This window comes from Callospermophilus lateralis, unplaced genomic scaffold (assembly GCF_048772815.1).
Source record: "Callospermophilus lateralis isolate mCalLat2 unplaced genomic scaffold, mCalLat2.hap1 Scaffold_279, whole genome shotgun sequence".
Taxonomy (NCBI): Eukaryota; Metazoa; Chordata; class Mammalia; order Rodentia; family Sciuridae; genus Callospermophilus; species Callospermophilus lateralis.
Window position 1 is genome coordinate 244,145 of NW_027513499.1, and position 26,593 is coordinate 270,737.

The following is a 26,593-nucleotide window of genomic DNA, read 5'->3' on the forward strand; positions in this document are numbered from 1 at the left end:
TCCTCCACTTTTCAAACCTCCTATTCTAGACTACAGATACACTGCCCTCTTGCATTTATAAAACAAGCTAAGCCTTTGTGTTCATCTGCCAGAATCATCCTTCTGCAATGGCCTGCGTGGGCCACCTCCTTCCTCCTCAACTAGGACCTTCTCACCCTGCTAGAGCAGCTCCTACTCACTTCCCAACCACTCCTGGCCCTAGCACTGCCTTCTTCTCTCTCCTCTCTGCTTGCCCCTCCCCCCAACACTGTTAAGCCCTATGAATAATAAAACTGCACAGGGGCCAGGGAGTGATGATGGGGAAGCCATAAACGTATATATGTTTATCTGCTAATTGTGTTTCTTCCTAATGCAATTCAATTTCCACGAGGCAGGAGTCTTATCTGTCTTGTTCACTACTATGTGCTCGGAGTCTTAGAGGAATGCCTGGCACATAGGGACTAAATAAATCTGTGTGGAGTGTTGCTGAATTCGGGGTACATGGACCATGTGCTTAATTGAAGATAGCAGCAGGTGGCATTTATTTTTATTTCTTCTATTCCCTGCACTTCCAGAGGGAGTTTCTGTCTCTCTGCAGCCCCACAGCCCAGCATGAGCAGCCCCAACCATCCCTGCTCAGAGGAAGAGTTCTGCTGCCTCCCTGGGACTGGGGCTGGCTGCACAGGCCACTCCCCAAAACACCTGGGAGTTTGGCTAGGGTCACCAGGACACACTGTGCTCTCAGAGTCAGGTCTGTGTCTCAGTCACAAATAAATAAGTAAGTATGTTTTCAGAGATAAACAAAAGGATGAAGATCAAAATGTTAAAGGCAGGGATTGTCAAGTGCCTGAATTGCATATTTTTTAAACTTTTATATTTTAGAAAGAAACTTATTTCTAAAAAGGGAGAGAGCTGGCAATGTTGGCAGTTGTCTTCTAAAAGTACAGGTCTGTTAGGATCAGGGAAGAAGCAGTGCAACATAATAAAGGATTTCTACAGCAATAGGGTGCCAAACCTCCTGAAAGAGCTTTACAAACATACTAGCTTGGATATAAATTATTTAGATCCCTTGGGAATCTGGGGGGGATTTGTGCACTTGCTGTAAACGATGGATGTTCAGAATGTTACTACTACCTTAAGATAGTCTTTTTCTCTACTTGTAAAACTTAGTTCTGGGCCAAATTATTTGTGCTCATTTAACTGATGAGGAAACCGAGCCCCAGAGACACATATACCCTACTCCTGTACACACAGCAAGATAGCACTGAAGCTGAAGTGAAAACCCAGTGTCCTGGCTGCCAGCTTAAGGACATTCCCTAAGTTACCTGACCACCACCCTGCTCCTACTACCCTGCAACACTCTGTGTGCCAAGTTCTTCTAAGAAACAATGGCTGTGAGAATTCCTCCTTGGGAGCCTAAGCTGTTGAGCCCTCCCGGGTCAGGGTCCTGCATGGTCTCCTGCTCACTACTACTAGGGGCTCTCAGGAATGGACACCTAATTCATTTGACCTTCACTTTGATGGGTGTTACTACCTCTCTGACAGATATGGAAACTGAGGGCTCAGGCAGATGAAGTGACTGCCCAGGGTCATTTGGCAAGGAAAGGCAGAGATGGGACTCAAACCAAATATCTGACCTACAGCACCTTCAAGAAAAAGGTCACCAGCTCTTACACTCAGGTGCTGTTCTGTTCTTGGAACCCTTCTCAGAGTGGGGAGGAGACTTGGTCCACTTTATGCCTGAACTAATCCCTGAGCTGCCTGAAGCAGGAACTTCCAGGCCTGTCTGTGACCCAGGGCAGGTTGAGCTTATTCGCAAGGGCAGAAATGGCTTCAGGAAAGAAGTGCCCAGGAACCGCAGAGGCAGCCATCCCCCGAGACATCCCTGTTCAACAGCCCGTCTCTACACAATGAGCGTGCTGTCCTGGACTGTGTTCCTGCCCACAAGATTCTGGGACAGCTACCACTGCATCTGAATCTCACCATCCCCCAGTGAGGTAGGACAGGCAGGATTCAAACCTGTCTGAGACCCCACGGTGTGCAGGGGGTCAATGACTCGATCAAGACCACAGTCAGTTTTGGAGCTGGCATTTGAACAAATAAAGGAAGAAACAAAAAGTGCACTGGGAGATCCTTCCAAAAGCCCATCCCATAATTCCACTTTTGAACTTAAAAGATGCTGATAGCTAGCTACTCACCCCCACTTCTACCACTCCCGCCCCCATGGCCACAGGGAAAAGTGCAACTTCCTTTCATGTGACTCAGGTCCTGCAATGTCCATCTCCTTTGCTGACATCCTCATGAGACCACCTGTGCTCCTACTTCACCCAACTATTTGCCACCTCTCCAAAATGCCACATTCTCTCCCAGCTCTCGGCTTTTTTGCTCAATTCCTCAACTCAGAATTCCATTTTCCCCTGCAAACTCCTACCTGTGGATGCCTTTATAAGCTACTTTCAGTAATTAGGAAGTTGGCTTTGGGCATCAGTGGGTTGCAGGGGCTCTGAGCCACCCGGCCTGGGTACCCTGTCCCTATTATTTGCTGGCTGTGGACTTTAGGCAAGTAACTCAGTCTTCTGCCTTTCAGATCCTTCATCTATAATGGGGATGCTAATAAGACAACCTACTTATGTGGAAAAGAGTTAACATGCAAGAAGGGCTGCTATCAGGCGGGCTCTTGGCTGGAATCCGGAAACTGAGGTTTCAGGAGTGTTCCCACTATGCCCTGACTGGAGCAGCTGGCTCACCCTGCCTAAACTACCTGCAAAAATAACATGGCTAATGCTGAATACCTGCCTTCCTTCTGGGATTCTGGAATTTTCCAGGCAGAGGGCCCATAGACCAGCCCCTAGTAAAAACCCTGGGCACCGAGAAACTAAAGAGCTCCCTGATTGGCAGCATTTCACGTGTTGCCACCCTATTGAGGACTGAGGACTATGGATTTGCACCTGGTTTGATGTCTCTGGACTTCACCTCATGCTCCATTCTTTTGCTGCTGTTGCTTTGTATCCTTTCACTTAATAAAGTGGACCCTTGATCTGGCTGTCCATGAGTCCCATGAGCCCTACTACTAAATCTGGAGATGGTTGTGGGGACCTGAAGAGATGACCTATGGGGGACTTGTGATGATAAAAGGGTAAAGTGGGAAGACTGTACTCAGTAAGGATTCTATGAGGGTTTGTTGATGGCTACTTGATGCTCCCAAGCAGAGGGAACCACACCTGGCCCCCCGCTGAGCGTGTGCATTCTGTCAGAACACTACGTGGCATGTCTGCCTCCCTCCACAGCTCATGAGCTTCTTAAATGGCAATGCTCTGTGTTTTAAGCATGTTTGTGACTGAATGACAGGGGAGGCTGTCCATTCTAACTCAGCAATGCTCAAGGGTTGCTTTGGCCCATGAGAAGGCACTGTGAGCCATTCTGGGACCCACCCCCAGGCTGGCCCAAAGGCCATTAGGTATCCCCATTCTGAGGGTGGAAAGGCTGTTCCAAAAATGCAGTGTGACCACAAAATGGGCCCCAGGCTCCCAAACCAGGCCTGAGATCAGCTGAGCCGTGGCAGAGGTCTGGCAAGCCTTCTGCTCTGACTTCTCCTTCATCTGACAGGAGCCTGATGGGTTATTAATCAGACAGTCCCAGAGAAATCAATTAAGCATCTGATGCTGCGCAGTGAGAAAGAAGTGGATCAGGGTTTGGGGGACCCTGAACACATGGCCCTCTGAAGAATGGATCACAGAGTCATCTGTGTGGCTTAAAGCAGCATCTCACCCCAGCTCTAGGAAGCATGAGTAAGCCAGGTCCTCCCCGGGGGCCCCAAGCTGCCTTGGGGATCAAAAGAGGTGCAATGGGCACGGAGCATGGAACACCCCTACAGAAGCCCTCTGTCTCCTCCATCCTTCTGCTAGCCTTTATTTTTCTGCCAACATAAATGTAATCCCTCCTGGTCATCCTACCAGCTGTTACTTTACTTGCCTAGCTATTTACTTTAGCCTCTCAACATGGGCTCAGTTTGACAATTAGGGAAGGGGCTGTGACTATTTTTCTCTGGTACCAGGAGGCTCTCCTTCTGGTGGTGCTTAGCAAAAGCTATTTAGGACAACTGTCTCACATAAGGCCTGCTCACTCAGCTTCCAGGCCTCTCTCGGGCCCTCTGGTCCTCCACCTGGAGGACCCCTGCTTGCTCTTCAAACCTGTCACACAGCATCAGGGTCACTGGGAAGCCAGCCCTTATCCCAACTCAAGCTTAAGTTACCTATATTTATAATTATTTGTTCCATCACTCATTCATTTTACCTGTGTGTTAATATTTATCAAGCACCTTCCCTCTTATGGCCAGCACTGAGTCCTGTGCTGGGAATCCCAAGCAATGAGAACGCAGCACACACCCTACACTCACCTCGACCACAGCACTTATCCTACTGTAAGAGTCTGTTAGTTCATAGTGGGCACTCGTATTAACTGAATAACGAGTACTACATTTTCTGTCGTTAATATGTTATTAATACAACAGCCTTACAAAGGTGTTGTGGATTAAAGGTGACTGTCAATTCTTTGACACTTCTCCCATTGAGATGCAAAGTCTGTTTCCACTCCCCTTGAAGCTTCCTGGTCCATGACTGCTTTGACCAACAAACTATGGTGGAGGTGATGCTTTGCCAGTTCCAGGCCAAGTCTTTTGGAGGATCAATGGCTTTTGTCCTGCTACCTTGAAATCCTGAGTCACAGAAAAATGAAGTACAACTGTCCTGCTTAGGAGAAGTCCTGAGATTGTCAGAGGGAGAGGGGTCCTGGTGAGTGCAGCTCTCTACCCCCAGCAGGTGTCAGGTCCCAGCTGACCCTCAGCACCATGTGGAGTGGAAGAGCCAGCTGGGTCCTTCCTGAACTCCCCACTCACCCAGTGAAGTATTATTGGCTGGATGTTTTCTAAGCCACTAAGTTCTGGCTAGTTTGTTATGCAGTAATATATAATCAGAACAGGAAATTACTATTATTTTCTCCATTTCAGAGGTCACGAAGTTTAAAGTTTAAGTCCCAGCTAATGTGCATGAGGTGGGAGTTTGAGCATAGGGTGCGTCTGACCCTAACATCTGTGCCATGAACCACTTGCTGTGGTCAATGGACTGTCACTTATGCCCTTTGAACACCAGGCCACACATGGTGTGCAAAGTATGAGAAGGGGTAAAACTCTTCCATTCTCTTAACTCCTCTGGTGAATAAGGACACTCCAAATGACTTCTTCACAGGTTGACCTCGGGAGGCAGACATACGTGAAAAGAAGGGAAATCGCTTTTGCAGTATGACTTCTATATGCCAGGCTCTGTGCTGTGTGCTTCTTAAATGATATCTCAATTCTTCTTCCCAACCTCCTTGAGAAGCTTGGATTCTTATCCCAAGTTATAGAGCGGGGAATCAAAGTTCAGAGATGTTAAGGAACTTGCCCAGGCACTGAGCATTAAAGCTGAGGTAAGAACGAAGCTCCACCTGACTTTAAAGCCCACAGTCTTTCCATCTGGCCAAGCTGGTCAGCTTGTGATTCTACCTGGAAGATTTGTCACTAATCCCTCTTAAACTCTACCTTTTAGTTTAATGCCGTGCACCAGTTAAGGTCAGTATAAAGACCCTGGGTTCTGATTGTGTTATCCACCATATCAGATACTTCTCTCAGCTGCCATTCATTCTTCATGACTCTGGGGTCACAAAGGGAAGCTTTCTCAAACATTTCATGTAGAGCATCAAGAATAAGTAATGCTTGGCTAGATCCAAAAGTGAGGAAGAGGGGCTGAGGTTGTGGTTCAGCGGTAGAGCGCTTGCCGAGCATGTGTGAGGCACTGGATTCCGTCCTCAGCCCCACATAAAAATAAAATAAAGGTATTGTCTTCACCCACAACTAAAGGGTGACTCTGGCAGAGCTCAGAGTCCCTGCAAAGGTGCAGAGGCATGAAAGGGCTGGGGACTTGGGGAGATGCTGTTAAATATATTCAATGTAACATTTATGTCATTGTGTTATATATATACATGGATATATGTACAAAATGGTGTGAGTACATATGTACACATTAACAACATTTACCTTTTGGAGGTAGATATGGTGACTTTCTTTTCTTCTTACTTACTTCACTTGCTAACTGTTCTGTGATGAACATTTATTATTTGAGTGATAAAGTATAAAGGAAAAGAAAGCACAACTCCATGCAGCGTGAGCAATGGTTGTGGGAAGGTAGAGGATCGGGGAGGCAGGCAAGCAGGGCTCATGAGGCGGGAGAGGCAAGCTGGGCCCACCTCTGCATCACACACTGTTAGGAAAACCACCCTGGCCTCTGGTCTTCTATCTCCCTCCCCCTGGAAAAACCTGGAGACTCAAAGTAGGAAGTCCTGCTTTGCCTCTAATTGAGAAAATAAACACCAAGACAAGGGAGTGGTGGCTGTGGTCCATGCAGAGAATCAGAACCATTGATTAGCCACTGGCTTCTTTCTGCCATGTGCCACTCAATAAACACACTGGAAATAACGGAGACCTGATTAGCTGTCCTGGACAAGATGACAGACAATTATCCCACTCTATAACTGATGAGAGCAAAGGAGGCATGTAGGGAAAAGTCATGCACAATTTTAAATGAAGCCAACAGAAACAATATTAATTAAGAGAGGGATGGGGGCTGGTTGGGCCTCACCTCTGAGAAATGTGCTTTTGGAAAAATGACTCTACAGGAGTAAAGTGGCACAAATGGATGTTGATTTTCTTTCATTAGACCCCACAAGCTCAATGTGCCAACACTGTAGTTGTGAATCAGGCAGAGTCAGAAGGGGACACCTTCCATATGTGGATCAATTTCACTTCCCAAAATGTGCTATGACTTTTGAGCTCTTCATATGTAATATACAGAAGCTCAGAAAAAATAAAATGTATGTTTCCCACTACTTTAAAGAAACAGGGCTGGGCACAATGGCACAGGCCATTTCTCCCAGTGACTGAGGAGGCTAAGACAAGAGGATCAAAAGCTTGAGGCCATGATGGGCTCTGTGGTGCATGCCTGTAATCCCAGTAGCTTGGGAGGCTGAGGCAGGAGGATCGCAAATTCAAAGCCAGCCTCAGCAAAAGCGAGGTGCTAAGCAACTCAGAGAGACTCTGTCTCTAAATAAAATACAAAATAGGGCTGGGGATGTGGCTCAGTGGTCGAGTGCCCCTGCATTCAATCCCTGGTATAATAATAATAATAATAATAATTATTATTATTATTATTATTATTATTATTATTATTATTATTATTATTTGAGGCCAGCTTCTGCAACTTAGTGAGATCCTGTCTCAAAATAAAAAAATAGAAAGGGCTGGAGAAGTAGCTCAATGGTAGAGTATTCCTGGGTTCAATCCCCAGTACTGCAAAAATAGATATATAGCTGGGCACAGTAGTGCACACCTGTAATCCTAGTGGCTTGGGAGGCTGAGGCAGGAGGATCTCGAGTTCAAAGGCAGCTTTAGCAACTTATCGAGGCCCCAGGCAACTCACTGAGACTCTAAATCTGAACGAAATACAAAAAAGGGAATGTGGTTGGACCGGGGTTGTGACTCAGTGGTAAAGCACTTGCCTAGAATGTGTGAGGCCCTGGGTTTGATCCTAAGCACCACATATGAATAAAAAATAAAGTAAAAAATCCATTGGCAATTAAAAAGTATTTAAAAGCGGGGGAGGGATGTGGTTCAGTGGGTAAGCACCCCTTGGGTTCAATCCTCAGTACTGGAAAAAAAAAGATATGTAGATAGGGTAGAAGATGAAGTGGTACCACTGTGTCCCCCAGGATACTCTGCCTTCAGTGTAGAGAGTAGGGAAAGGCCATGCCCTCCCCACAGTCAATAGTACTCATCTCAGAGTGGTAAGGTGACAGGTAAATTGAATTCTCCTCTTTGTATCTTCCTGCATATTCTACAGTGAGCTGTATGGTTTTTATAATCATTAAAAATGTTTCATTTGGGGGCTGTGGCTGTGGCTCAGTGGTTGCACACTTGCCTGGCATGTGTGAGGCACTGGGTTCGAGTCTCAGCACTGCGTATAAATAAAAAAATAAAGGTCTATCAACAACAACAAAAAGTAATTTTTAAGAATGTACTAAAAAAATGTTTCATTTTTGGAAAAATAGTGGCTAAGTAGTGGCTAGAGAACTCAGACTGACTGATTGTCCCTGAGCTGAGGGAAGCATTGCAACACATGGTTGGAATCAAGAAGAAATCTGGGGTGTTGGGAACAGCACTGGACAGTGAGTCAGTAAAGCAGGGTTCAAATCTGAGTTGTGCATTACCTGCCCGTGTGACCTTGAGCTAGGATCTGCTCTAATTCTTATTTTCCAAAACTCCTAAATGGGGGTCATCCTAGCAAGCCCCTTCTCATGAAGGTGTGAGGATTGCATAATACCACACATTGAAAGCCCTTGCAACCAACACTGATCCTCAGGGGTCACTAGGGCTTTGGGTATAACGGGGATAGGACAGCAGGAGAGGATAAGGGGAGGGGAACTGGGGTTTATTGAGCACCCACCCAGGTCAGACAGGCCTAATGTTAGGCATAGGGTGATGAAATCATGGTAGAAACAGGAGAGGAGAGGACCCCAATCAAACCAGAACTGAGAGCCTGCTTTTGTCACACCTGTGCCTGCTTCCTTTGCACACATCGGCTCTCACCTACTTCTAAAGCTGCCCTACCCAGTCGGCATCATGACCATTTCAGAGAAGGGAGACAAGGGAGTGATGGTCCAGCCACTAGACCAAGGTCATCCCTTCCTTCGGGAAGCAGCAGGCTAGCAGCGGACCTCAGGTCTGACGGTTTCCAAAGCCCACTCTCTTTCTGTCCCATATTCCACCGCCTTTTCTCGTGCAGTCTGAGAATCACATCCTAAGGCTGTGCCCCTGACCCGAGCTTCTCTGATCAGGAAGGAGGCAGGGATACAGTCCACCCCAACAGGCCACCGGAAGACCATGGTCTCAGGTAGAATGGCCCCCAGCCGCCCAGGTCCCCAGCGGCCACCCCGGGCATGCACCTGGTCTCCAGCGGAATGTTGCTGTTGAGCAGCCAGTTGTCCTGGGCGTGGGCGGGCTCCTGGGCGCCGCCTGCAGGGGGTTCTCCAGAGAGGGAGTGGTCCGTGGGGGCGGGGCTGGGGTTGCTCCTTGGAGTGAAGTTTCCCCGATTCAGAGAGTTGATGGAGGCTGCGTGGTGCTGGTTGGGGGTGTGGGCATGGGAGAGCAGTGGCGGCGGAGTCCTGAGCCGAGGATGGTTCTGCAGGCCTCCTGGGTGATCTGGAACACAAACATGGCCAGGTCAGAGGAGTAATGTGCTAGCTGGACCCTGCCCCTCGGCTGGAGGAGCAGCCCCGGAGGGCTGAACAAGACCATGGGGAAGGACTGAGACACTCTGGGTGTTAGCAATGATCTAGATTAAAGCATTCGATCAAGATTTAGTTGACCCATGTTTACTGAGCACCTACTATTCTAGGTATGTGTGTGGGGAAAGATGAACAGAATAAAAATTCTGGACCCAACCCATTGAGCTTAAATTCTAGCGGGGGGAAAAAACAGACAAGATTTAAAACAAAACAAAAAACTAGCTGCTCATGTCAGCAACTTCACTGTGCTTTTCTCATACTTTTAGAGCTTTAATTTTTAAAATGTGGTTCTGGACCAGAAGCTTCAGCATCACCAGTGGGTGTGATAATGTGTTTGAGATGAAAGTTCTGGGGTCCTTCTCCAGGCTTATTGAGCTTTGTGGTGAGGCCCAGTAATCTTATTTCACAAAGCCTCCAGGGCTGAGTTGATAAATATGAGAACACACAGAGTAAGGAAGGAGACTGTGGCCTGGGTAAGTGTAGGCACTGCTGAAATCCTAGACCAAGTGGCTTCAGAGAGAAGATGACTTTTGAGTCAAGTGAACCCTACTGGTGTCTGGGTGGTTAAAAACTACTATTAACATTTATTGAACACATACTATGTTAACAGGCACTCTTCTGAGCCCTCTACATGTAGTCATTCAGCTAATTTATCATACTGCAGAGCAGGTACTATTTTTTCTTCCCATTTTACAGATGAGGAGATTGAAATCAATCTTTTATTTATTCCTTTCACTTATCCAGAGCAACAAGTATTATCATCTTAAATTTATAAATGAAAACCTTAGACTTGAAGTAGGTAGGTAAAGTGCCCAAGGGTATGTGGCTAAGTAGTTGCTATTGACAAATAAAGCAAATAAAATTCCTGGTGATGCCATGAATGTGGCCAGTCTAGAGGTAAATGTTTACCATCCAGATAAGCTATATATACAGAGAGCTTAGTCTTTCCATGCTGAATATATTATGGGGGTAAAGAAGTTAGGAAATTAGATTTCTAGTGTAGATGCTGCCATTTATTAAACACATAACCATAGACAAACCTCTTAACCTCTTAGAGCCAAAGTTTTCTCGCCTGCAAAATGGGACAGATAGTTTATTGCAAGGAAAGACAGAGCTATGAAGAAATTAAATGACACAATCAGTGGGAAAGACATATTTTTGAAGTTCACAGTTTACAAAGTACTCTGTTTTACTTGTTGCTCATGAACATTCTTTATTTTGCAAAGGAGACTAAGAATCTGAGAGAGCAGGATTCAAACCACAGTGGGTGCCATATTCCAGAGGGTGTGCTCTTTCTGGGATCAGGGACGGCTTTCTGAAGACTGCAAGTACAGCGGAAAGCGAGGCCTCTCAGTGATGTGGATTTATCAGTGGAAGATGCATCACTCTCTGCTTTTTAGTAACCCCGTATTTCTTACCAAGGAGTTATAAAGCAAATCTGGTGTGGAATTTGGGGTGGGGAGTTAGGAGAGAAAGAGAGAAAGAAACAGGCACCAGAGTGGGTCACTTCCCATGCAAGCTGCCACCTTCAGGATGGATCCTACATGGGCGATGGAGCCACTGGAATCTGATGCAGGCCTGGTGCTCAGCCTCACCTTTCCCCCGCCCCACTCCAGACACACATCCTCTCAGAAGTCAGGAGTCCACTGAGGCAGTTCAAGTGTTTGAAACCGCAACCTCCATGAGGAGAGATGCCAGGATAGCCACAGGATGTGAATGGTACCCCCGGAAGATGGGCAGTGCTAAAGTCCTGGGCCAGAAGGGAGCTAGCAGGATGCCCTTTGATGGGAGGGGACAGTACATGGAAGCCAATAAGACCTGTCTGGCAGAGCTCCACCCCCACCCACACCCAGAGAAACCTTGGGCCAGGGAGACCGCAAAAATGGACAGGGTCATTTGTTTAGTCTAGCTGTCCTCAGGCAGCACTTTAATGGAAACAGAGCCTGGGACAGAAGCCAGCAGCAAAAGTAACTGCCTGGGCTGACTGACTGCCCCCTTAGCCCACCAGAGTAGAGGGGGCAGTGACTAATCCAGTACGGCCAGTGGTGCTCAGAAAACCAGCTGGGAGAGATAACCCAGTCCTTGCTCCTGCCCCCACCCAGGAGTCAACTTCGAGGCATGCACTTGATATTAATAATGGCTGTGACGGAAGTGAGTCCCTACTCTGTATGTTTTCGCTTTCTTAACTTTTCTGATGTGCACATCAATCTCTAGAGGATGGTGTTCACATCATTCCCATTTTACAGGTGAGGTTGTTGAGGCTTACCACTAGTAAGTGGTCCTCATAAATCCAAAGACTAAATTCTGTCTTCTAAGCCTTGTGTAAAACACAGGCTGTCTTAGTCCAAGGCTGAAGGCAGTAAGAATGCCCTCAGGGAAGAGAGTAGGGTCCGGGATCTGACAAGCTGGTCTGTGAGCCTACAGACTTGCTTTGTGACTTAGTAAGGACCTCAGGCTAGACCTTGATATGTTCAGAAGCCCTTCAAGTCTGCTGATCTGATGAGATTTCGAGTATAAGGTCACTGGTCACAGATCTAAAAACTCACTCTAAAAGGAATTTCTCCTGTGGGGCAAGGAAAGTTCTGGTCAAAATCCTCTATTTTCTGAAGCTCAGTTCAATTGCTGCCTACCTATTGCCTCCCTGGGTCCCTCCCCAAGTTCTCTTCTTCTCAAACACTGGCTACAGTGGACCCACCCTCTTCCCACTGTCTCCTCGTTGCCCCACACAGAGCCACAGCATATTCACGTCTATTAGGAAGGCAGAACAGGGACAAAAGTGCAACTGCAGGTTCCAGAACTGAGTGGATGGGCATGACAGGCTTCTTGAGTGGGCAGCTTATGTGAGTGGCCTGGGCAGTTTATCCAGGAGGGTATTGTTTGAATAGGAAAAAAGATAGGCGACCACCCTGGACCCTCCAGCCCCTGGGCTCACACAGGCCCTTACTTACTTGCCTGGAGCCAGAGCTCCAGATGCTTGGCTGGGCCCTTCTCCTCCTTCCCTCACCATTTCTGCTCTGAGAATCTTAAGAAAGGGGACCTTGCTGTTCCCAAGGGGAAAGCTCTGTATTGGGCAGCTCAGCAATGGAAACCTCACTTGCAAAGCTCTTTCACAAGGAGCAAATGTCTCCCCTGGTCTGCACCCTCCTTTCTGCTCCTGTGGCCAGGAAGGAAGGCAGGGGAGAGAGGCTACCGAGACGCCTTCTTTGACCTCCTCTCTTTCCTGTGCCCTCTTCAGAAGGAATTAGAATGAATTCATGCATTCTGCATTTACTAAGTGCCTGTTCTGGGCCAGGTCTTGTAAAACAGGGTGCTGGCAATGAAACAGGATATATATATATATATATATGGCTTAAGAGACCTCTCTTCTGGTTTCCATTTACTGGCCAACAACTCACTTCCCCTCCTCAGTCTGTGGTTGGTGCATTTGTGGGAGGGGCCATGTACTCTGGCTTCACCACCTCTGAATGATGAAGAGTCATGGCCTTTGCTCAAGTGCCAAGTGTACAGTGGAGTCCTGAGGGAGGGACTCACACCCCCTTGTCTCCATATCTCCAGTGGCAGAACAGAGCTGGGCCTGGTGCATGGGAAACCCTCAGCATGTGGTGGGAAGAGCAGCAGGTGAGGGGCTTGGCCCTTGTGCCTGCTCAGGTTCCTGCTTCTCTCCTGCTGCCTGGGAGTAAGCATCCGTGCATTTACAAAGCTCTGCTGCAAGTTCCAATTTACACCCTCTTCTTGCAGGTGCAGATACCAACTGTGTCTCCCCAGCAAGCCCAATGTGACTCTTTTTACTGTTATTTGTGCATAGCGTTGTCAATAAAGGTCTCTTGCTTATCTGAGTTTTGCAAGCACAATTTTCTAGGGAGATTTTTTTCTTTTTTCTTCCTACAAGTTCTCAGGAATATTTGCAGTTGCTGGTGGCCTCCAACACCTCAGACATTTCAAATTTTTCATGCACACAAATCCAGAACACCAAAAGCTACTCTCTGCTTCTTCCTGAACAGAGATCATTGGGAGCCTCCTTCAGAGTTCTATGCCCAAGCAGTAAATCACAAAAAGGGATTGGATCTTGGTGTTAGACATTCCATAGTTCAAGTTTTGGTTATGCTACTTAGAAGCTTATAAACTGTGTGACCTTAATCAAGTCACTTAATATCTCTGGATTTTAGTTTTATAATCACTAAACAGAGATGATACCTACTTTATAGGATTATTATGAGTATTAAATGAGATAATGTATGTGAGGTAAGCAGCACAGTGCCTGGAGTATTTTTTTTAAAAAAATTATTAACTATTAATCCATAGTCATGATAAAGGGATGTTGAATGAATAAATCATAAAGCACTAAATGTCTCCATGGTGACCACTCTTCAGCATTTATAACAGGGGCCCCAAAACAGGAAAAAAAAAAGGAGAAAGAAGGAGCAGGAAAATAGCTAACAACCGAGGTGTGATACTCTTTTATTACTGCTGAGTCACACTCTGGACAACCCACTGGCTCTTGGGAGCCTGGTCTCAGGAGGGCACCTGTGATTCAACATGCAGGTCAGAAGTTGATGAGTACGACCAGTCCTGATGCCCACAGCAAAATCAAACACATGGGGTCTCCAAGTCTTCAAAGATGAGGGCTCATTTATTCATATATAAACATCTTGGAGCAAACCAGCGTGTCACCCAAATCATGCCTCTCTGTCCAGTTTCCAGGTATAGCATAGTGGGAGGACCCTGAGGTTGTTCAGTTCATCAGCAACATTAAACAGCTTTCATTGTGTGCAGGGACTTATGAATTATCAGAGGAGAGAGTCCCATTCTTAACAAGTAGCCAGTGTTTGGGGGACAGTTGGTAAAGAAAGGCACAAGGGCAGAGCTTGGGGGTCTCAGAGACCTGGGTTTAGCCTTAATTCTATCTCTTATGGGAAGATTACTTAACTTCTTAACTTCTCTGAGCCTCTAGTTACTCATCTATAAAATGTATTTATATTAGTAACTGCAATAAAAAAGACGAAAGAAGACAGTCTGTTTTAGTCAGATTTTTCATCACTGTGACCAAAAGACCTGACAAGAACAATTACAAGAGAAAAACTTTATATGGTGCTCAACAGTTTCAGAGGTCTCAGTCCCTAGACAGCCCCATTCCCCAGGGCTCAAGGTGAGGGCAGAACAACATGGCAGAAGGCTGTGGCACAGGAAAGCACCTGGGAACATGGCACCAGGAATGGGAGGCACTGACTCTTCTCTCCAGATGTAAAATATATGCCACAAAACATGCCCCCACTGACTCACCCCCTCCAGCCCCACCCTGCCTGCCTTCAGTAGTTACCACCCAGCTAATCCCTGTCAGGGGATTAATTCACTGACTGGGTTAAGGCTCTCATAACCCAATCATTTCACCTCCAAATTTCTTGCATTGTTTCACACATGAGCTTTTGGGGGATACCGGATATCTAAACCATATCTATCATAGACTGATACAGAGATTCAGAAATAAGGGCTGGGGTTGTGGCTCAGTGGTAGAATACTCGTCTGGCAGGCTGGAGGTCCTAGGTTCAGTCCTCAAAACCACACACACACACACACACACACACACACACACACACACACATACAAACAAACACACACACGCACACACACCAGAAATAAAGCAAAAGCAAATATGGCCCTTGGCATGGCTTTGAAATGTTCATAGTGTAGTTAAGATAACACACATATACACCCTACACAAAATGGTGATCAGGATGAAATTGTACATCATGGACATCATCATTTATACCAGTTCACATGTGTAGGGTACTCCATGCCAGACATTTTCTAAGTACTTATTTATTCATCCCTATCACAACTCTGTAAAGAAGGTACTATTGCCAGGCTTGGTGGCACATGCCTATAATCCCAGTGACTCAGGAAGCTGAGACAGGAGGATCACAAGTTTGAGGCCAGCCTTAGCAATTTAGTGAGGCTTTAAGCAACTTAATGAGACCCTGTCTCAAATAAAAACTAGAAATGTCTGGGGATGTGGCTCAGTGGTTGAGTGACCCTGTTACCAAAAAAAAAAAAAAAGTAAATAAATAAAGAAAAAGAAAAAGAAAGAAAGAAAGAAAGAAAAAGTACTATCATTGGTCCTCATTTTGTAGATGAGGACACTGAGACACAGAGAGGGTACATACTTTGCTTGAGATTACAAAGCCATGAGGTGATGGAGCCAGAACCTGAACTCTAGGCCCATGCTCAGAAGCACTCTGCTCATGCCCATCAAGAGAGGTGACACGGGCAGTGCTTGCATCCATACCTATCATGTGAGCACCTCCCGGGTCATGCTCATTGGCTCACACTACAGCTATGGAGCTGGAGCACACTGTGGCACAGCTGACTCTCGGGGTCAGGGAAGGTTTCCTGAGAAGTCACACAGAGCGTTCCAGGCAGAGAAGGACACATGTACAAGCGTTCAGAAGCCTGAGAGAGCAGGACTGCTGGGGACACCTTTTTAAAATAGCATGGATGGTTGTAAGGGACAGTTGCTAGGGTGAGGTGGAGGCACTAGGGGAAGGCCCAGGGGGTGGTTGCCTGGAGATGCCAGGCCAAGGAACTGGCCTTTATCTGGAGGATAAGAGGGAGCGCCATTGTTGTGGTTTAGATGTGAGGAGTCCCCGAAAAGTTCACATGTGAGATAATGCAAGAGAGTTTAGAGGTGAAATGATTCTATTATAACAGACTTAACATAATCAGTGAGTTGATCCCCTGGTAGAGATTAACTGGGTGGAAATTATAGGCAGATAAGATGTGGCCAGAGGAGGTGGGTCATTGGGGATGGGCCTTTGGGGTATATATTTTGTCCCTTGAGAGTGGACTCCCTCTCTGCTTCCTGGTCGACGTCCCCAGCTACTTTCCTCTCCCACACACTTCCTCCATGATGCTCTGCCTCACATCAGGCCCCAAGGAATGGAGTCGGCTATCTATAGATTGAGACCTCTGAAACTGTGAGCCTCAAAATGAACTTTTTCTCCTCTAATTGTTCTTTTCAGGCTTTTTGGTCATAGCAGTGGAAAAACTGACTGAAACAGCTGTAGTCACATTAGCATCTGAGGGAGCTTCCTGGTGGCCCTGTGGAGGAGGAGGCAGGAAGGGCAAGCTACACGCAGGCCCCGACAACCCCAGGTGTCTTACTGATAGAAGATTCCAGCGGAGCACCTCACTATTTTTTAAAATAAGATCATACACTCAAGGAAAAGCCATAATCTCTCAGAGCTCTGGCTCAGGCAAAGGACTCAGATATGCCAATAACCCTGCGATTTGAGGTCAGTGAGGGGGGCAGGCAGGGTGCCCACACCATGCCCTGCAAAATGGTTGATGGTGCCCAGAGTTCTCCTTGCCATGGAATTAATGATGGCCCTAGTGTGCACTGCAGTCATTAATCGGGCCCTAAAGATTGTCAGATATGAAAGATGACGGTATTTAATTACCATAAGACACAAAAATGCCGCTGCCTGAGAATGCCAACAGAAAGAGTTATTTGGCTTCCATTAAAATGCCACTGACTACCCCTGACTTGGGATGGTGATGTAGCAGTGCTGAGAGTTTAGCTGATGAACCCTGGCCCATGAGACCAATTTCGAGAGGCCAGAAAGCTCTTTGTCACCACCATCGTCAGCCGTAATCTGATGGCCTGACTTCTAATCTTGGTTCTGCCTTCTTCAAGCTGTATAATCTCAAATAATTTATTCAACCTCTCTGAGTTTTAGTTTCTTCGTCTGTCAAATGTGTGTGTGAACACTGTGTAAACTGTGGAGTCCCTGGGCCTGAGCATATGGCTCCGGTTGGATTTTTCGTGGTGTGTTCTCTGCCCATTCATTTCCTCCCTGAACAAAATGCTTTCTGTTCACTTTCCCTGATGTCTTCCTGATGACCAGTGTGCAGGGATTCTAAATGGTACTTGGCCTGGAACCCCAGATGCTTCACTGAGAGAGAAGGGCCTGGAAGTTAGGAGGATACCCTTCCAGTTTTCTTACTGGGGGTTAAACAGAGCTCCTTGAGGTTGCAGTAGGGCTCAGGGTGTGGCTGTTTTTGCTTTTTAACTTACTTAGAACAGACTAAATAGACTATTTAAGTGCTTTGTAATTTAGAGATTGTAATGAGGGGACAGTGTATGCAAAAGCTTCATTGTTTGATGTGATGGTTCTCAAATAGGGGTGTGGGTGGGAGTGGAAGGGGATGTTTTCCAGTTGTTAAAATGCTGAGCATTCAACTGGCATTTGGTAGAAATGGTATTAGGACCCCTAAGTGTGCGGTGGGAGAGGTGAACGGTTACTTTCAGAGTTTACAGGTGGCCTCCTCCACCTCTGTCCTGAGTTCCTGATCAGTCTCTGTTCTTCTCTAACTCCTTGGGACACCCTGGCTCCCCTGCCCTCTGTCTTTCAGATAGGTTTAGCTAAGTAAGAGCCTAGCAGGGTGCTGAAAAGTGGGAGAACTGAGAAACTGAGGTACCCTCTCCCGTGCCAGGCAGTAGTCACTTCCCTCAAGGCTGCACAGCTTAAAGATAAGGGAAGGGCAAGGACTGAACTGGGAGCTGAAGTAGAGTAGGGGTGAGGTGTATCAAAAGAAGGGGAGAGGGCTGGGGTTGTGGCTCAGTGGCAGAGTACTTGCCTAGCATATGTGAGGCACTGGGTTTGATTCTCAGCACTGCATATCAATAAATAAAAAATAAAGGTCCATTGACAATTTAAAAATATTTTTAAAAAGAAGGGGAGGGCCTCAGGAAGGGGGATGGCAGAAAGATACAGGCCTCACATGGTGGCAGGATGGCCCAGGGACATGGGTGCCTGCAGTGGGAATCTGGCCACAGGACAACGACGGGACTCCCTTTCAGCTTTAAGGTTGTTCAGAGGGCTCACCCCAACTTCCAGTTTTGAAAGCCAAGAGTAGTCACGAGAGTGAGGCCAGAGCCCCAGGCTTCATTAAATACACAGCAATGAGTTCTCTGCTGGGTGGGTTCTTGGGACCGTATCCTGCTGCGTCCAAGTAGACAATTAGGGAAAGAGCAGAGTTTCAGAATCTCTCTCAGAGAGAGTCATGGTCAGTGTTGCTGTCTATTCCAGGGTTACAGCATTTCAGATACAAACTAAGCCGAGAGCATCAACGCCCATCCCTTCTAAGCATGGTGGTGCATGAATGCCTTGGATGAGCCCGCATTTTAACCCATTGGGACCATCTCCCCAGTATATTCAAACTTGATTCTTGTGTTTGTCCCCATTGGTGAAAATTTGCTGTGTGGTCTTGTTCAAGGCACTTAACCCATCTGAGTCCTAATGTCCTTGGTTGGTAAACAGGAAAAAGAGGTAGAAGGAGTTCCCTCCAGTTTTAAAATCTAAGTCTTTGTCACTTTGGGCAGATGAACGTGTGTTACTGGTTAATGAACCTCTGCCTGCAAAAGATGTGCTGGGCAAGCTGTGTACGGGACCATGCTGGGCACCTGGGCACCAGACAAGCTGAGAGGTGGGACCGGAAAAAGAGGAACATGGGGATTCCTGCCACTTCCCTCTCCCTACTTCCCTACTTTCATTCCTTTGACGAACTTCACTCTCCGTAGGCCTTGAGCTTGATATTGGAGACACAGAGAAGGGCTAGACAGCTCCTGCCTGTAAAACCTGAACAGACTTGCTGGGAAAGGCCAGTGCAGCCAGGGACCGGGGGATCTTTTTTGGGTACAAGCTCTCCCCCAACTTAAAGCCATGTCTACCTCAAGGCAGAACTTGTCCTGGGAAAGCTTTCTGTCTGTCAAATGAGTTTTCCTTCTTTCCACAGTCACCTTCTGACCCTTTTCAAAAGTGGTCTGACCCGTAAACAGTTAGGTCAAACCCCAAATCAATAAGGAACCCCAGTTGACAGCTAAGACAGGAGTGTGTGTGTGATGGGGGTGGAGTTCAGCTCAACAGGAGCCGTGGTGTGCTGAACAGGTAAGCTCGTGGAAATGGACGTAGGCTGCATTCACTGAGGTGAAGCACGGGGTACAGGGAGGTGATGGTCAATGGGGGTTGATGGTCATGCCAGGCAGATTAGCCGGGGCAGGTCCAGAGGAGGAACTTCTGCACTGTGGGTCAACTCCTCAGAGAAAGCTGGCCCTCTTCTGAGTCAATCCTCTCCCTGAGGTTCTTGGATGGGGAAGGGCTTAGAGACAGCACTCCTGTGGGAGCAGGTAGAGGAGCCTGGAGAGGGGAAGGGCTTAAAGTCCAGCTGAAACCTGCCAGATGCCTTAGGACAGCTCTCCAGTCTCCTGGCCGCTGCCCACATGATGCACATGCTAGAAGCTTCCCAAAGCTCTGCCATCAACTTTCTCTGTGACTTTGGAAAGTACCCTCTTTTCTCTGGGCCCCAATTTAGCTATCTGAAAAACAGGGTCCCCCCATTTTTAGAGGCTCTCCTGGAGTTTCTTCCAGCCTTTCACAGTCTGATTCCTCACGGAGGTCTTTGGTCTTCTCAGGAAAGACCCTCCTGCTGTCTTCAAACAGCTACAGGGTGGAGGTCGGGGCAGATCTGCCCCACGGGGCTTTCAAAAGATGAATCGGGACCAGGTTTAGAAGTCACTTGGAGCCAACAGTGGTTCCGTTTAAGAAAACCTCTTCCCATCAAGCTCTAGGCACTGAATGGGCCGCCTCTCCAGGAAGCCACCTGAAGCGGCCACCTTGACCTCTGCCTGGAACTCCAGACTCCAGCACTCTAACTCAAAGCGCAGAGCTGACCTGCACGCCTCTCTGCGCTCCCACCCCTGCTCGACCCCTCCTGGTGTTTTTGCTCTCACCGTCACCAGTGGGGACAGAACCACCACCCCCTCAGTGAAACCAGGCCTGGGGCTTTGCCATCGCCCCCACCCTCTTTTCCAGGTTCAATAGCTTAGCAATGACACCAGATCCTCTCCCTTTACCTTCCAGGTGTCTGTTGAAGCCTCTCCTCCCCCACTGCCTCTGTCTTCTTTCAGGTCCTCATCAGTGGACGTGTAGCCAGGGCCATAGACAACATTGGTGTCCCTGCCTGCAGGCTTACCCTGCTCCAGTGCACTGGCCATCCATCAGCCGGAGTGAGAGTCCTCAAAGGAAACTGATCAACTCATTGCCCTGCCTTACAGTCCTTTGGTGGCCCTCGCACTCCCACTGGGTAAGACCTCCCACCCCCTGGCTTGAGCCCCACAACTGCAGAGCAGAATCCATAGCTCTCTGCCTCCCTCTGTAAAAAGGTGTCGAGGTGAGGATGTGGGGAAGAGCTACTCTCATACATTGCTGGTGGGACTGCAAATTGCTGCAACCACTCTGGAAAGAAGTATGGAGATTCCTCAGAAAACTTGGAATGGAACCACCATTTGACTCAGTTATCCCACTCCTTGGTATACACCCAAAGGACTAAAAATCAGCATAGTAGTGATGCAGCCACAACATGTTTATAGCAGCTCAATTCACAATAGTTATGCTATGGAACCAACCCTTCAACAGATGAATGGATAAAGAAAATGTGGTAGTATACACAATGGAATATTACTCAGTCATAAAGAAGAATTAAATTATGGCATTTGCTGGTAATTGAGTGGAAATGAAGATTATCAAGTTAAATGAAATAAGCCAATCCCAAAAACCAAAGGCCAACTGTCCTCTCTGATATGTGGATACTGACTCACATAAGGGGGCAGGGAGGGAAGATGAAAGTTCTTCTGATTAGACAAAGGGGAATGAAGGAAAGGAATGGGGATGGGAATAAGACAGTAGAATGAATTGGACTTAACTTTCCTATGTTCATATATGAATATGTGACCAGTATGTGTGTACATGTACCACAACATGTACAACCACAAGAATGGGAAGTTATACTCCATGTATGTATAATATGTCAAGGTACACTCTACTGTCATGTATATCTAAGAAGAACAAATAATAATTTACAAAAGAAGGTGCCAAGGCTAACAGGCTGATTACAAACCACTCATGAAACTGCTCATTGCTTATCTCATATCCAAGGCTTGGCATGCACTCTTCTTTTGCATGGAAAAAAATGTGCAAAAAATCATCCTTTACCTGGATACCTATGTATTAGAAGCTACCTCCTCCAGGAAGCCTTCTCTGATCCCCACCCCCACCTCACCCACTTTGGGCTAGAGGCTCCCCTGTGGGCTCTTCTAGCCCCGACTGCTCGTTCAGAGTTACCACCATTTGTTTACTGCTTGTGACCAGGGCTGGAAGTTACCACCAGACTCTACGCTCCAGGGTAGAAGTCTTAATACATAACAGGCCTTGAGGCTAGAAGCAGATGACTCTTCTTCCTAGGACCCATGGCAGGCTCCTGCACCATAGATTCTCAAGAGGCCCTGGGTGACTGGGAATACCCTAGGCACCTTGCCCTTTCCTTTAAACTTGACCTACCATTCTACAAACTGCACATTGAAGACAGTTGATAACCGAGATGGGCATAAACTCTGTTTTTATGAGCAGTAGAGGGGCATCTACCTCTTAGTGTAGGGGTTTAGTGACAAAATGTGTGAAGTGTCCTTAGCACAGTGACTGACACAGAAAGGATCAGCTGAGGTGGCCCATGCTTTGTCTCTTATAGCTACTTGGCCTTAAGTCGGGTGATGCTCCTCTTAGGCTGCAGAGTCTCCCAGGAGCAGATCTTCTCTGGCTTCTTGCCTAGTGTTTGGTCTTCTCTGTGCCTTTAGCTGCCTTCCCTGCAGAGGCTGTTACACTGTTTCTGAATGTTTGTTGAGTGAAACTAAACCAAGCCTTTGTTCATGCAAGGTCTTTAGGTCTGGGCACAGGGAGGTTGTCAGGGAGGAAGAAATGAATGTTTTTGACAAATGACTTCTCAGGAAGGTTTTTCTCATTTGTCTCCAGCGCAACACTATATGATGGGTCTTTATTTCTCCATTTTACAGATGAGGAAATAGAGCCTCAGAAACCTGCTCATGCTTTTATGAATTTTTCAATTTTCTTTCCAACAAAGGGGTATCTTGGGTCCTAGCATTTGGGGGCAACTTTATTAAAAGTGACACCTTGATCCCCAAACCAGACAGCACACCAAAAAAAAAAAAAAAAAAAAGAAACCTGTCTGTTGTCACAATGCTAGGTAATGATAGAAGCCAAGATCACAGTATAGATCTCTCCAATTGTTCTTTCTATTCTCGGTGCTTCTTGGAGGCAGAAGAAGAAAACTACTTAATCTTGAAGCATTTAAATGATATGCATTGAACAAGTTATTAATTGCAAAACTTCCAATGTGTTTTTGTTATGACTAATAACCATCAATGGTTATATGAATGAAGTGTTCTGAGGGCTACAGAAAGTTTTGATATTTGACAATACACTATAACAACCACTCTAATTCTTGTGTCACATGCACAAGGCCCTGGGTTCAATTCCCAGCACCACCAAGAAAAAAAAGAAGACGGAGATGTGGGCTGCTGTTGTGCCTCAGTGGTAGTGTGCTTGCCTGGTATGTGTGAGGCCCTGAGTTCAATCCTCAGCACCTCATATAAATAAATAAATTAAATATAAGATCAATTGGCAGTTAAATATATATATATATATATATATATATATATATATATATATATATATTTTTTTTTTTTTTTTTTTTAAAGAAGTAGATGTTCTTATCCTCCTTTTACAGATAAGGAAACTGAGGCTCTGACAGCCAAGGGGCTTGCCCAGGTGCTAAAGTCCACCTCTAACCCAGGGACCTTCCCACCCTTTAGAGAAGCTGCATGCAAACCCTGCCCATCTCAAAGAGAACTGTCCAGTGCCAGCCTGTCACAGGCAGCATCATGGCCCTGCCCACACGAGCTTCCCTTCTTCCTCAGCCCCAAAAAGGCCTCACTTGAGAGAAAAGGCAGAAAGCACTCAACTAATTATACACATCAGAGAGGAGCTTTTCATCATTTATGACATGAGCACATGTGGGTTTTCTTTTTGATACAAACTCAGGAGATCTTGGACAGGTATTCCATCCATCAACGTCCGTAAATGTAGTCTTACTAGAAACAGATAATAGGAGTTTTGTCCTTTTGAAGTCCTCTGCAAAGTGCCTAGTTCTATCCCCAGGCCACAGAAATGTTATACTAATATTGATTATGGCCTCAAAGTATTGAAGGCTGGGCTGCTAATTACTCTAAATATCTTTAACACACTTTTTCTTTTTTCCCCCATTTCATTTTCCCAAGAGTCCTCTGAGATTGGTGTAAAAGGAACAGTAGTGTGTGTTAGAAGGTGGCCTGGGATTGAATTCTGGCTCGACTAGTTCCTAGTTGTGTGGACTTCTACGAGCTACTCAGCTCTTCTGGGGCCCCCTTCCTCCTGATGTGGAATACAGAGGGTGGGGTCAGGGAGTCAGGTATTGCTAAGAAAATGCCTGACCTATAACATGCACCTGCTAATGTTACCTACTGATATCTTTACTTCCCAGAGGAGAAAACTGAGGCTCAGAAAGAGAATTTGCTCCTGTTTCATAGCTACTGAAAGCCAAGTCTGAAATCCTTATTTCTCTAGCTTCATCTCCCTAATCTGAAGGGCTATGGATTACCTTCCACATTTTACCCTACTGTTCACCTGTATTTACTTATGTTAAAAAAAGAAGAGAAAGAAATCCAATCAAACCAGCCCAGGTTTGCAAAATAAATAAGACGGCAGGTCCAGAACCTTAATCAAAGAGGCACATTCATAACCACTGTGATCATGGCTCTGCCTAATTTAGACAGCCCAAGGCATCCTAAAGAAATACTCCTGACAAATTGGGGTGTACTGCAGAGGTGGGCTGACACAGCTGAAGGGGTGTAGGTCTCCAGGCCAGGCGTCTTGAAGAATCAGGAGCACATCTGGATTTGGAGGCAGGTCCCCCAGGAATTTCACCCACTCCTGAATGTCATACCACGTTTTCTTTTTCTAAAGTAATGAAAGGGAGAAGTAAGCTTTTACCTGAACACTTCCTTTGTTTTTTGGAAGCAACAGAGTAGAAAGGTCAATCGGCCTCCTTGTCCTCAAGAGGACACTTACTTCAGGGTCCAGTTAAGAGAGCCCAGTTAATTCTAGCTCTGCCACTCACTATGTGACCTGAACAAGTTACTTAATCTTCTGTGCATCACCTATAAAATGGAGATAATTAAAAGTACTCAGAGATTGAAGATTAAATGAGAAAACAGTGTGTTTCCCATTAGATGAAGAACTTTGTATTCTCAGCACTGAGCGCAAGACCTACTTTATTGTGAGTCTAATAAGAGTGTTTATTTACTATGCCTGTAATCCTAATGTTTGGTTTACTGAGTGTTTACTATGTGCTAGAAATTATGGGCAGCTCTTTATATGCATAAATTTATTTTATCTTAAAAACAACTCTAATGCATGTATTGTTATCTCCTTTCCAGCTTTAAAATAACCAAGGCTCTGAAAAATTGGGTAACTTGTCCAAAATACTACAGTTGGTAGGAGGGGGTTGTGAGGGTGCCAAGGTAACAGAGCAGTGTCAGGATTCAAACCCAGGCCTGCCCACTCCACATCTGTCCTGGCCTTCCTTCCACAGCACCTGCGGACCTCCACACAGCTGAGAAAGGTTCTTGAGGAATATAATTACCCTTTCTCCTTTTGACCGTGTGCTCTGGGATTCTTTGGGGCTACTCAGAAGTCAGGGTGAAACATCAGAGGAGCTTGATCATTTTTTCCCAGCTGAACATTTGCCATGGGCTTGCTCCGTGTTAGTCACTGAGCACGATGACTCCTCCATCCTTGCTGTGGGGCCTGGGTTTCTGAACTCTCTAGAAAAAATGGAAGTGAGAGTCTAGCTCTCCTGAATGACTGGGAGTGGTGGGTGGGGGGGGGGCACCGGGAGGGGCCACCCAGGCACCCAGGTGGGTCTGATTCAGCCCACCTGTGTGCGGCCCACTCTCTTTTGGTGGCAGGTCATAGGCCTTGGTTCTGGTCCCCACCATGATCTTGTGGGCACGTAGACCAGGTGCCCCACTTCTCTGGACCTTGGTTCCTTCCAATCTAAATGCAGGGTGTTAGGTCTGAATTATTTAACTCAGCAAATATTTCTTCCAATTGTTTCCAAATGTGTCACTCCTAGGATCCTATTAATTCCCTTCTCCCGGCTCTACTAGCTGATATTTTAAAAAAATCTTGTCAATAAGTTATCTTCATTAACTAATCATTAATTGTTTTCTCATTTTAAAAATCAAACACGCAGAGCTGTTTGGGAACTCAGTGAATGGATCCCTAACACCTACTCTATTGCGAATACAAAGTTGGCCCTGTGTTCACTAAATAGAGAAGTGAAGGAATAAATATTTGATCCCAAGCAGAAGAGCACAGGCTAGTGGGAAAAATATGGAGTCAGAAAGATCTGAATCTAAATTCCAACTCAGTCATTTGCAAGCAGTTTGATTGGGGGCACGTCACTTATACTCTCAGAGGCTCGCTGTGACATGAAAACTACTAGACCTATCTAACAGCCCTTTGCTATAAAGTTGAATGATAATAATAAGATAAGAAAAATAAGCCAGGCATTGTGGTGCATGCCTGTAATCCTAGCTACCCAGGAGGCTGAGGCAGGAGGGTCAAAATTTGGGCCACTTAGTAAGACTCTGTTTCAAAATAAAATTATAAAAAAGAGTGGGGATGTAGTTTAGTGGTAGAGTGCTTTCCCAGCAATGCATGAGGCCCTGGGTTCAATCCCCATTACCCTGCGCACCTGTGTGTGTGCATGGGAGCACAAACACACACAAAAGAGGTAGATAACAATAGCCAATGCTCCTGCTACAGTACATACTATGTGGCAAGTTCTATTCTAAATGTTTTACATATATTAACCCAATCTGCATAATAACTTCGAAGATTAATATTATCATTCCCATTTTACAGATGGAAAACTAAAGTACAGAGAGAATGTTTGTAACTTGCCTAAGGACAGATTTGTGTGAAGGAGATGGGATCCAGCCCCAGGGGGTCTGTGATCCCAACCCTCACACTCCATTGCCATGGTGAGTCACATGAAGTATGTACACTGCACACTGCACGGAAACTACCACGCTACTAAGAGCATCCTAAAGGTTGGCCAGCACAGTCTTAATGCAGGACAATGACCACAGTCTTTGGCTGCACTTTCTGCAAAAACGGCCACTGCTCTCAGCACTCCTCTATTTACATGATTTTTAATAGCCTGGGATTGCAGTTTGGGGTGGAGTTTGTGGTAAGATCAAAGCCTGGCTCTGCTGGCACCTGTGCCACCA

At 46.3% G+C, this 26,593-nt stretch overlaps 1 pseudogene; it reads right to left on the reverse strand.

Moving 5' to 3' along the window:
- The window catches only part of LOC143387209 (teneurin-4-like), a 266,697-nt pseudogene that overhangs the window by 198,926 nt on the left and 41,178 nt on the right, over positions 1–26,593 (reverse strand).